Here is a 13,063-nt window from a genome sequence, read left to right as displayed (position 1 = left end):
TGTTTCTTCCTCAGATTTGGAGAAATGTAGCATTACATCACTTACTCACCAATGGATCCTCTGCAGTGAATGGGTGCCGTCAGAATGAGAGTCCAAACAGCTGATAAAAACATCACAATAATCCACGAGTAATCCACACCACTCCAGTCCATCAATTAACATATTTAGAAGAGACAATATGTGTGTTTGTAAGAAACAAATCCATCATTAAGGCGTTTTAACTTCAAACCATTGCTTCCTTCTAAATTATGAGTCTTCTATCCATAATATCTCTTCCTTCAGTGTAAAAGTCATCTCGTCTAAATCAGGAGAGAAATTTGCACAGATCAAATACTATTTACTATAGTGAAAACAGTCCAAAGCAGATCTAAACAAATATGTGGGTGGATTTTGTTGTGGGATGACAACAAGAGATTAACTTTTTTCACCGGAGGAAGCGTTATTATGGATTATGGACTGGATTTATTTCTTACAAACACACAGCTTTTGTCTTCTCAAGATTCTAATTGATGGACTGGAGTGGTGTGGATTGTTTGTGGATTATTGTGATGTTTTTATCAGCTGTTTAGACTCTCATTCTGACGGCACCCATTCACTGCAGAGGATCCATTGGTGAGCAAGTGATGCAATGCTACATTTCTCCAAATCTGCTCACCTACATCTTGGATGGCATCTGAGGGAGGGTAAAAATTCAGCAATTTTTGTTTTTGGGTGAAATATTCCTTTATGTTCCTCTAAATTCAAAAAGACTGATGCAAACTGTTTTTGTTGAGCCAAAACATTTGTTTTTAGAGTGTGGAATCTGACCTTTGCTGGTGGAATGGCTTCAGTTACGCAGTTTCCTCAGATTAGACAGTGATTAAGATGATAGATTTGAGGCCGAGGATGATGCACAAGGAGCCCTTCCTTCCTTCCTTCCTTCCTTCCCAGCGTGAGGAGGACACGACTGTGACACTCCTGACATGATGTGATTTAGACATCAGCGCAGAGGATGTACACTGTCAGCGTCTCCAGCCCCTCATTAGGATGCCAGTCAGATATGATTCTCTCCGTGAGAGGAATGTTCCCTCGTTTTATCACGCAAATGATCAGGGGGAAGAATCTGGAAGAACAACTCAGCATCAAATATACAGGCAAATATTAACGTGACAGGAAATATTCTGCGGCTCAAATCCCCTCTGGAGCCTTTGCGTTGGGTTGTAAAGCGGAAGGTTGTAATGTTGTAGCGCCTTGAGGGGCTTATTAGGATCTATAAAAGCTGCAAACTACCTGTATTTCTGTTCTTTGTCACCGCTGTGTGCTTCTCCGGCTCTCTTTTGCTCTCTCCCGCCCCGACTTTATTTCTTGTCTAACGCCAGCTTTGAGAAAAATGGGGACGGTTTAGTATTCATAACTCATGTTTTATTTGCAAATAGGCTTTCGAGCAGAACAGATTCTGCTTTGATTCTGTCATGTGCTGGAGCTCGTGTGATGTTGAAGTGCTGCGAAATGAGAATTTGACAACCGTATACAAATTTGGCGCTATTGTTCTTGTAAATCTTAGTCATGCGCACATGTGTGCAACGCACATTCACCCAAAATCCTCTAAAGGTAATGTCTAAGACAGCTCTGTTATCTTAAAAGCCTCTCCACATTCTAATATTTCATAGCCTCGGAGAAGGAAAGTATTGCTGAGAATTATTCATTTTCCGCTGTGTGAAAAGTTCAGCGCATGAATTTCTCCAAAGCTCATGCGGACGCAGGAGGAAACTATTACAGGATTTGGGCTCTCTGCTGAAGATGATTGCTGAAAGCCCATTATTTAAGGCACAAGACGAATGTGGCATCGAGATCACACCTCTAATTCACAGTCGTGTAAGAATAGAGAACGGCAGGCTAATAAATAAGACCTGAAGATGCAGAAAGGATTGATGGGATACATGTATTGATGCTGAAAGACTGGAGCTGTAAATGTCCTGTTGACTGAGAGCTGAGGAGAATCAGTGAACTCAGATCAGTCATTTTAGCTCAATTAATACAAATATCTCTACACACACCTTTTGGGTTTTGTGTTAATCAAAGCAGTGTTGATTACTACATTGATTACTATGACAGAACATGGTTTTGCCTAGTTTGCTAGTTTGCTAACAAACAACAACAATAACAACAACAACAACAAACAGACAGACAAATATATATATATATATATATATATATATATATATATATATATATATATATATATATATTCAGAACTCTGAAGGGCAGTACTAAATGAAAAAATAAAACAATGATATTTAGGCAAAATAAGAAAAATGTACACATTTCAATTCTGTTAAAAAGTTTTCACCCCCCGGCTTTTAATGTATGGTTTTTCCTTCTGGAGCATCACTAAACGTTTGACCCTTCTGTAATAGTTGCATATGAGTCCCTCAGTTGTCCTCATTGTGAAAATATGGATCTTAAAACCATACAGTCACTTTTGGAAAACATAAAATATGCAGAATATGCTGGAAAACTGAAGAATGTGCAGGAGCTGGGGGATTTTTCTGAAGAACAGCAGGCAGTTGAACTGCTCAGGACCAACGCAAGACTCATGAACAACTATCACCAAACAGAAAAACAGTCGTGGATCATACAGGAAACGACACATAGTATTAAGATTCAAGGGTATGTAAACTTTTGAACGGGGTCATTTTTATGAAATTCAGTTATTGTTTTTTTTTCTTGTGGCGTATATATATAAACATCTGTTATGTGAAATAGCTTATTCAGGACAGTATTAAATAAAAAATAACATGCAGTTTTCATGAGCTCTCTTATTTGGTTAAAATTATTAACACATTTGCATTATCTGCAAGGGGTAGGCTATGTAAACTTATGAGCACAACTGTATATATATATATATATATATATATTTAATATAAATTTATTTACCAATATAATATTAATGAATAGTATATTATTTATATTGACTGTTTGACTGAAATAAAATATAAATATTCTAAAATTAATAAGTTGAAGAACTAAATATTACTAAAACCAAAAGCATAAATTAAAGCAAAATCAAAATATATGAAATAACATAATTAAATTGGTAAAACTTAAACTGTAAATATAAAACTAAAAGCTAATTATAAATAGTAATAATATAATAATGGATATAAATAATGATAAAAAACTAAAATTGTTAAAAAAACAGTTTTATTGATTAAAACAGAAAATATAAATTTTATTGATTAAAAACTGATATTATATAAAAGTGTAAATAAAAAAATGGAAGTGGAAGTACTAAAATTGGAAGTAATAAAAATGACAAAATACACATAATGAAATGACAAACTTAAAAACCCTGAAATATAAAATTAAAGCTAATTTAAAATCAATACAATAATAGTAAAAAATAATACTAAAATACCACGATACGACTGATATGAGAGTCATACTGGTTTAGAGCACCATGAGGGTGAGTAACTGATTTTTGATTTTTGTCTGAACGCTTTTAATCGTCTCACTCCAGCTCATCCGTGTGTAGAGATCTTCATCTGCATTCGTGTGTTGACATTTGAGACTTCGTAGCTTTCAAACAGAAAGGTCTGTAATGTGTCTGCGTGAGCAGAGCAGTGACTCGCCAGCCATCAATCAGGAAACATTTGCTTATTATAAACTTGCCATTAGTCTGACAGCTGCACCCGCCATCAGCGTTAAAGCAGAGAAACGCCTTTAAAACCTTTAACTGTCTTTATCATGCTTAATGAATACAAATGATTATTATCCGTGCGCTCAAGAACTGTAATGCTAATTCACATTGTCATATGTAGTCATTGTGGTATGTTGGCTCGCCAGCGCGGCTGATTTGTAATGCTCAGAAAGTGACAGTACTCGATGCATGCGTGCACACAGAGGCTCCTTCAGCTCTCCAAGTAGGTCATGGAGAATCAGCCACTCTTGAAATAATAATAGAGACTGACCCAGCTGTGAACAGGTATGAAGACTGGCCAGCAGAACAATGGAGAAGCATGCTGTTAATGCCATGAACACAGCTTCTAGGATTTATTAGTCATATTGGTAAAAACCATGTTAGAAAATAAATGATAAATAAAATTAAAATGTATAGGATATATATTTTTGTTTTGCTGTTTTGAGATCTAGAGATTATTAAAATATTTATTATTATTTCTTTATAATTTTGTTATTTTTATTTATAATAATTGATAAAAGATAATAAAATAATTTTAAAATAATTTAGAAAATGTATTAATATATTTGCTTAATTATATTAATGACGAGATGTTTTGAGATGGTTTTATTTTTGTATTAATACATAACATTATGTAATAATACAAAATAAAAATAAAAATAAAACTATCTCAAAACATCTCATGTCATTAATATAATAATAATAATAATAATAATTATTATTATTATTTGTGTATTGTGTTATATAATGCTATATATGCTTTTAGCTTTTATTTATTTATTTTTATTTATTTATTTCTAATTATTCAGAGATTTCTACTAGAAAATAATATAGAAATTAATAAAATAATATAGATATTCTATCTATCTATCTATCTATCTATCTATCTATCTATCTATCTATCTATCTATCTATCTATCTATCTATCTATCTATCTATCTATCTATCTATCTATCTATCTATCTATCTATCTATCTATCTATCTATATTGATAATAGTTTATTTTTATGAAAGAGAAGACGTCTATTTATCTTCAGAGGTCAGAAGTGGAGGCTTTTGTGTAACTTTCACTTTTAATACAATATGACAAGGTTTTTTTTTTTTTTTTCAAAGCACAAAGGGCGAAAGTGGCCAAGAAAGTTGCAAGCGGCATCTTCCGATAGCACTCAGTGTAACAGCAGCGGTGTGTGAATCCCAGAGTTGCTGGCCTGCTCTCCCCCGGACGGCGAGTGTGTTCTCTGGTGTGATGTCCAGAGACTCGGCTTCATGCACAGTTAATGTCTCTGCTGTCTGGATGATTAACGTGGGCTGTTTCACTCTCCCGTACGGGCCCCAAAAACTTGGTCCCACCTCACCTCACCTGCTCTACCCACTGCACTCGTGGCCTTGGTAAAAATAGACCCGTCCAATATGAGCTGCCTTTTGTTCTGCCTTCTAGGCAGGAACATACAGTCTGTTCTTATAGACTGCTGGATATACAAGTGTGATGGACAAGAACATATAATGCAGCGGATTTGATATTAAATAACACTTATTAACACAACTTTAATATACAAGTATCTTACACATTACTTAAGGACTCTGCCCTCTAGAGCAAAGCTTAGACATTTCAAAATTTGATTTTAAGGATATTTATTTGTTCATGTACATTACTGGTCAAAAGTATGGAATATGGTAAAATAAGTCTTAGCAAGGCAGCAATTATTCCACCAAAAATACAGTAAAAATGTTAATATTGTGAAATATTACAAATTAATAATTTCTATTTGAATATATTTTAAAATGAAATTTTCAAAGATATTTAATCTATCTATCTATGGATCATGTGACACTGAAGACTGGAGTAATGGCTGCTGAATAAACTTCATACAGAAAACAGTTTATTTAAATTTTAAGAATACTTCAATTTTTATTTTTACTGTATTTATTGTAGATAAATAAATGCAGCCTTGGTGAGCATAATAGACTTAAAAACTTAATTCTTAATGATTCAAGAGTTTTGACAGGTATCGTATGATAAACAATTTTGGCTCTTTTTGGCCACAATTGATGCGCAGTATAATGGTAATATAATATCCTGTAATGTAATCACATCTACAGACGAACTGCTCAGGAAAGCCTCAAAAAGACACTCCTGTATTCTTGTCTATCAATACTGATTAGTAGCACACTCACTTTTGCAGTCCACACTATCGATCCGACATGTCAATAGCAAGTCCCAAGCTGTAGCATTAATAAAACTCTTTATTGAATCGAGCCACGGACCTGAGGGTGTGATAAAAGTGGTTTGAGGACAATTAATTTCCCTGATAGCGTAGAAACGGCAAGGCCTGTGCCTGCTGCGCCTTCGTCCTTCACACTGTCTGATCTGCTCGCCAACCGCATTCAAGTCTGATGCTAATTTGAATGACACCGATGGAAATCTTGGCTCGCTTTCAGGGGACTAGATTTGGGCTGGCCCACGACCTTCTCCGCAAGAACATGGAAAACGTCTTTGCTCAATATGTCACAGCGGCGGTAATAGAGGAAGACAAGAACGACGCCAGGATCATTTTAAAACTGCAGCAGGACAGTTTGGAAAAACTAAAGAAAGTGTGAGATGATACGGCGTACACTTGACAGATGTAAGATGAGATATAAAAGTACGGGTTACACTTTAGTGTACGGTGTCCTTGTACATTTGTGTGATCGTACATTTAAGTACTGAGAAATATTAATTAACAGCATATACTTACTATAGGGTTAGGGTTTAGTCTAGGGTTACTCTAATAATAATTAAGCAATATTTGTTTTGTAATCAAAAGAATTTGGCCAAATTTGTCATCCCTACAAACAAACAATGCAAACCTGGATTTTTCCTTTTTTTTTTTTTTTTAATTGAGATCACAATTTTTGTTGGAATATCACATTTAGGTATTTTCCCCACAACGTACAGCCCTACATTGTCCCATAGTTGTCCCATCATTATGTATATATATATATGTATATTAATAATATTATTTTTTATTTAAATATTATTTAACATTTTAAATTGTAATACTGTTTTACTGTTAAATTACTACTACTACTACTACTACTACTACTACTTATTATTATTATAAAAAAGTGATCATAAAAAAATGAATCATATGTTCATAACTGTTATTACTATGGTAAGTATACATGTAACATATGCAATACTCTAAAAAGTGGTATCAAAGTATGTTCTTAAATTATTATCTAGAATAATTGTACTGAACTATAGAAATAATAATAATAATAATAATAAAAACCTGCAGAAAAATGTTTGTAAAACTGTAAAAATGCAGCATTTACTTTACCATATACAGGAAAAAACTGTAAATTGTTTAACATTGCATTGTATGTCATTTTACTGTAAAACACTGTCAAATTTATTTTTTGCAAGTAAAATCTCGAAAAAGAAAGATTTTGGAAGTTCACGTAGATTGGTAACTAAACAGTATAGTGTTAAATTGCACCAGCACTTAATGAATTTCCTTTGTTTATGTATAATTTTGAGTAATTAACGATTCATTTTGATAATTTGGAGTATTCAATTTTGGATTTAGTGCCAAGACATCCTGCAACATATACATTTTGCCATCCTGTATATCAGAAAATAAAGCAAATCAGTGTGCTAAAGACATAAACATCCTATGCTTGTGTTCTTAGAGACCAAATTATTTTCAAATCTTAATTACGTTTAGTGGAGTCAAATCTGAAGCAAATTAGCTTTCTAAACACAGTTGAAACAAAAGTGTTAAAATGGGGTTAATTGAATTTTAAGCCTTGTCACAGAAGATTACGAAGTCCATGAAACACCACTTTAATTATGCCATTAGCATGTGGATTAAGGTCACCAATATTTTTAACAAGCAATTACGGTCTCACTGTCTATGCATTCACAGCGGTTTGTATCTATGGCTTTCTGGCTGCTGTTTTGCCATGCTAAACATTTAGCATCATGTAGAATAAGGCTTTTTTTTTTTTTTTTGGATGTTACAGATATCTTTCTAAAAACAACTATGAAATGACACCTTATTGATGAGATGTGTTAAAAAGCGTTCAGTGAAGCAGCTGAAACCTCATGTCCAGGCAGTCAGTGTGATATTTTCTCTCGTCCTTGCATGTCAAATCATATTGACAGAAAGCTAAGGACATAACCATGTCAAAGAATTATTCATGTCAAACTGTTCAAGTTATGACAGGCTGGAAATATTCACATTTTTTTAAAGATCTGCACCATGTTGTTCTGTTACTGGATGGATGGATCCTCTCGGTTTGAAGCAAACTTTGAAGTCATTTGGCCTGTCATTTCAAGCAACACGACTCTCGGCTATTACATTAATGAGTATTGATGACGGTTGATAATTACCAAATTAAACCAAATTACTGATGATATGGAAAATAATTGCACATCATTACATTTGCATGTTTTATTCAACAGGAGTGGATCTGGCACTAGCATAAAATGTTACGTTGTCCTAGGGCTGCACGATTAATCAAAATAAAACCAGAATCGTCAAATGGCTAATTGCGATTATCAAATTGCAAGGGCTATGATTTATTTATTTTACAAGTAAATATGTGCATTGTGTGTTTCAGAGTGAAGCGCAGCACTGTGTTCTTTTTCACGTGAGCAGCTCATAATCTGACTTTGTTTTCAGCAGCTCGATTCACAGGAAATGGATTTAACATGGATTTGTGTAACATGTGCCAACCATTCCCATACATGTAATGAGAAGTGCTTATCAGCTAAAAAGAAACTTTAATGGCTTCCTGCAGCTTTCCATCAAAATAAAAGAAGTAATAATAATAATAATAATAATAATAATAATGTGAGATTATTTATTTGATGTTTTGAGATTTACAGAGAATTTTACCTGGTATTGCTGATGGATTAATGTTTGAAAATGAAGAAGTAAAGACAGCCATAAATATTAGTATTGTAATTTTACTGTCGTAATGTCAAACAAAATTATTAGAATTTTTTTCTTAAATACTTTTTATTTTTAAATGAAACATGACAATACGACAGCCATAAATATTAGCATTGTAATTTTACAGTTTTATTATAATAAAGTATTATTATTATTATTATTGATGGTTTACTTGGTGTTGTTGATGGTTTAATGTTTGAAAATGTAGAAATAAAAACCATAAGTTTTAGTATTGTATTTTCACTGTTGTTATGTTAAATAAACAGTTGCAAAGTATTGTCATTATTATTATTTGACTTATTGTGCTCTAATTGTTGTAATGTCAAATACAATTATTATTACTAATAATATATTATTTTTCTTACATATTAATTTCTTCTTATTATTAGTAGTAGTAGTAGTAGTAGGCTATGTTATTTTAATTTACTGTTTTATTTTACAGTGAAATATTACAATAGAAATGTCATAATGATACTGTATATCATGACATCATTTTGGGCAAAGCACAGCAAACCTGGATTTTCTTTTTAAAATCACAATCATAATTTTTCTCCAAATCGTGCCGCCCTACGTTTTCCATTATTGTCCGTCTTTACATACTTGTAATGAGAAGCACTTATCGTGTAGCACTAGACAGCTCTGTTCTGAGTTCCTTCTCTTTCTCCCTCACCATGGTGTCGATCTCTCCTTCCCGTCCCATCGTTCCCGTCGTTCTCCCTCGCCCCATCCATCCATCCATCCGTCCCCCATTGCCCCCCAAGGTAAAGCACTGACAGAAGAACATCCCATCCACCTCTCGCCGTGCTAACCCGCTCTGTCAGCGCCGCTCCCCTCGGTCCGTGACTTTCTGCTGATGTCCCGGAGACTCGCGTGCCGCAGCAATCTGAAAGGCCTGAGTTTGCCTCAGGGCATGATGGGACCTCCCTCAGAAGAGCCTGCAAACCTCGCCACAGTCCACAGCGTCCCTAAAACCCTTTTATTTTCACTTTTTATTAATAAAGGCATCTTAAGCGCACTCGAGGTAATTAGCGCTGTGTTGCGTCGGCGCTGCGGAACAGATGCTGATTGACAATAAAGGCAAGTTGCTCAATCAGCCGCCATTTGTCTGCTGTCATTAATTATCAAGCAAAGTTTACGTTTGGTCCCCAAAGTTGATAGTTTGGGAGAAGAGGAATACGTCCCTTCTGTCGCTCATTACTCTTTAAAGCGGAAGATGGCAGCGTGTGGATGGAGATGGAGGATGGCTGTTGTTGAGCAGCTGGCAGAAAGAGCCGGAAATCTCACACTCAGCTTTTTGCTCATTACTTGACTAATTGTTTGGTTTTGCATATCGCTTTATCGGCTTATTTAACACACTTAGTAAAATATTTGATGTTGACTTAAACTAAACATGGCAAAAGCAGCATTATTTTAGGATTACTTATATAGGCCTACTTTTATATAGGCTATATATATATATATATATATATATATATATATATACACACAGTGCTGCTTGAAAGTTTGTGAACCCTTTAGAATTTTCCAAAACATCATCAGATTTTCATACAAGTCCTGAAAGTAGACAAAGGGACCTGAATCAAATAAGTGAGAGAAAAATGTATTTATTGAGAAAAATGATCCAGTGTTACATATCTGTGTTGCAAAAGTATGTGAATCTCTTGGATTAGCAGTTAATTTAAAGGTGAAATTAGAGTCCATCTGTGCAGAGGTGTTTTCAGTCAGTGCAATGACTATCAAATGTCAGTACGTGACCTGTTTTATTTAAAGAACAGGGATCTATCAAAGTCTGATCATGTTTGTGGAAGTGAATCATGTCACGAACAAAGGAGATTACTGAGGAGCTCAGAAAAAGAGTTGATGTTGCTCATCAGGCTAGAAAAGGTTACAAAACCATCTCTAAAGAGTTTGGACTCCACAGATCCACAGTCAGACAGATTGTGTACAAATGGAGGAAATTCAAGACCATTGTTACCTTCCAGAGAAGTGGTCGACCAACAAAGATCACCCCAAAGCAGAACGTGTAATAGTCTGCGAGGTTGCAAATGCTCCCAGGGTAACTTCTAAGCAACTAAAGGCCTTTCTGACATTGGCTAATGTTAATGTTCATGAGCCCACCATCAGGAGAACACTGAACAACCATGGTGTGCATGACAGAGTTACAAAGAAAATTGCTTGCTAAAGATCATGTGGACAAAGCCAGAGGACTATTGGAGAAAGGTTTAATGGATGGATGAAACCAAAATAGAACTTATTGGTTTAAATGAGAAGCTATTATGTTTGGAGAAAAGAACACACTTCATTCCAGCTCAAGAATCTTATCCCATCTGTGAAACATGGTGGTGGTAGTATGATGGCTTGGGCCTGTTTTGCTGCATCTTGGCCAGGACAGCCTGTCATCATTGATGGAACAATGAATTCTGAATTATAGCAGCAAATTCTAAAGGAAAACATCAGGACATCTGTTTAAGAACAGAGTCTCAAGAGAACGTGGGTCATGCAGCAAGACAACAACCCCAAGTACACGAGTCATTCTACCAAAGAATGGTTAAAAAAGAACAAAGTTAATGTTTCGGAGCGGCTGAGTCAAAGTAAAGACCTTAATCCAATTAAAATGTTGTGGAAGGACCTAAGCAAGCAGGAGGAAACTCACCAACATCACAGAGTTTAAGTGGTTCTGCACAAAGGAATGGGCTAAAACTCCTACATGTTATTGTGCAGGACTGATCAACTTTTACAAGAAACTTCACCTTCAGTTACTGCAGCAAAAGGGGGGTCACACCAGATACTGAAAGCAAAGATTCACATACTTTTGCAACACGCAGATATGTAACACTGGATAATTTTTCTCAATAAATAAATGACAAAGAAAATATTTTTCTTTCACTTGTTTGATTCGGTTCTCTTTGTCTATTTTCAGGACTTCTATGAAATTCTGATGATGTTTAGGGTCATATTTATGCAGGAATATAGAAAATCCTAAAGGGTTCACAAACTTTCAAGCAGTATATATATATATATATATATATATATATATATGGTAACACTTTATTTCGTTAGTCCACTTTAGACATACTAACAGTAAGTATCTTTGCAACTACATGTCAACTAGCAGTCATTAGAGTATTAGTAGAATGTCTGCTTAATATCTTCTAACACTTTATTTTGATGGGTCCACAACATACAACGTACTGACTATGAGAAACTTATTCTACTAACCCATAACCTACCCTATGTTCCGGGATTAAAGGAGCGAAACATCGACGATGGGTGGCTCCCGGCTGACGACCCTGCAGCCAGCTTAAACGGCACTGGCGGAGGTGTGTCAGGCAGAGATGCCTTGCAGGTATGCTTACCTGTGCTTACCTATATATATGCCATTTTAGTACCATTATACTGTATACTATTATAATATTTTAAAATATTTTGAATTAGCCTTTATATTTATATCTTCAGTTTTTATTTTCATTTTAGTTTATTTTTAGTGAAGCTTTGTCATTTTCTTTACATTTTTCTTTAGCTTTATTTCAGTTTTATTAATTTTAGTACTATCATAGTGTATATACTGTATTAGTATATACATATAAATACTGTATTATAGTATTTTTAATGTTTTAGTCAAGGTTTTCTAATTTTCATTATTTTATTTTAATATTTCTATTTAGCTTTATTTTTATTTTTAATTATATAATATAATATATCATATACTGCTATATTTTTCACTATTTTGAATAAGACTTTTGGCATTTATATTTTCAGTTTTAATTTCAGTTTACGTTCTAGTCAAGCTTTTGTAATTTTAATTTTGTAATATTTCTTTTCTTTTTTATTTTAGTTTGTCATCTTAGTACTTTCATAGTATATACTGTATGTTTGTCATTTATTATATTTTTAATATTTGTTTTTATCTTGAATTTATTTCAGTGTGGGTTTTATTAATTTTAGTACTGTAACTTACCTATTTTACTTATTTCTCATTTTTATTTCATTTCTAAATTCAGTGTGTTTTTTCAACAAATTTATTTGTAATAATTTTAGTACTTCATCTTACCTATTTTATGTATTTTTTCATTATTCTTTTTCATATTTTTATTTCAATTTCTAAGTTTTTTTATCCAGTTTTTATAATTTATTTTATTTCAGCTTCATTTACATCAATGAAAATAATTATTAAGATTTATAAGAATTTTTTGTAATTTTTTAGTTAACACTGTCAAAAAACATTTCTTTACAAATGAATTGCACTGTCTGTGTTGAGCGCCCAGTTAACTAAATGAATTATGCAAATAAGGTGGAAGTTCTATACACTAACCTTTAATCTTGAAAGCAGCAAATGTCAATCTCACAGGTTTGCTATCTATTGACACAACCACTCTTTATTACTTTAAAACTTTGCCAGCTTTAACTTTAACTTCAAACATAGTAAACAACTTTAATGTTTTTC

The sequence above is a fragment of the Onychostoma macrolepis genome, chromosome 07, assembly GCF_012432095.1.
Source record: "Onychostoma macrolepis isolate SWU-2019 chromosome 07, ASM1243209v1, whole genome shotgun sequence".
In the NCBI taxonomy this organism is placed as follows: Eukaryota; Metazoa; Chordata; class Actinopteri; order Cypriniformes; family Cyprinidae; genus Onychostoma; species Onychostoma macrolepis.
This window is presented reverse-complemented; position numbering follows the sequence as displayed.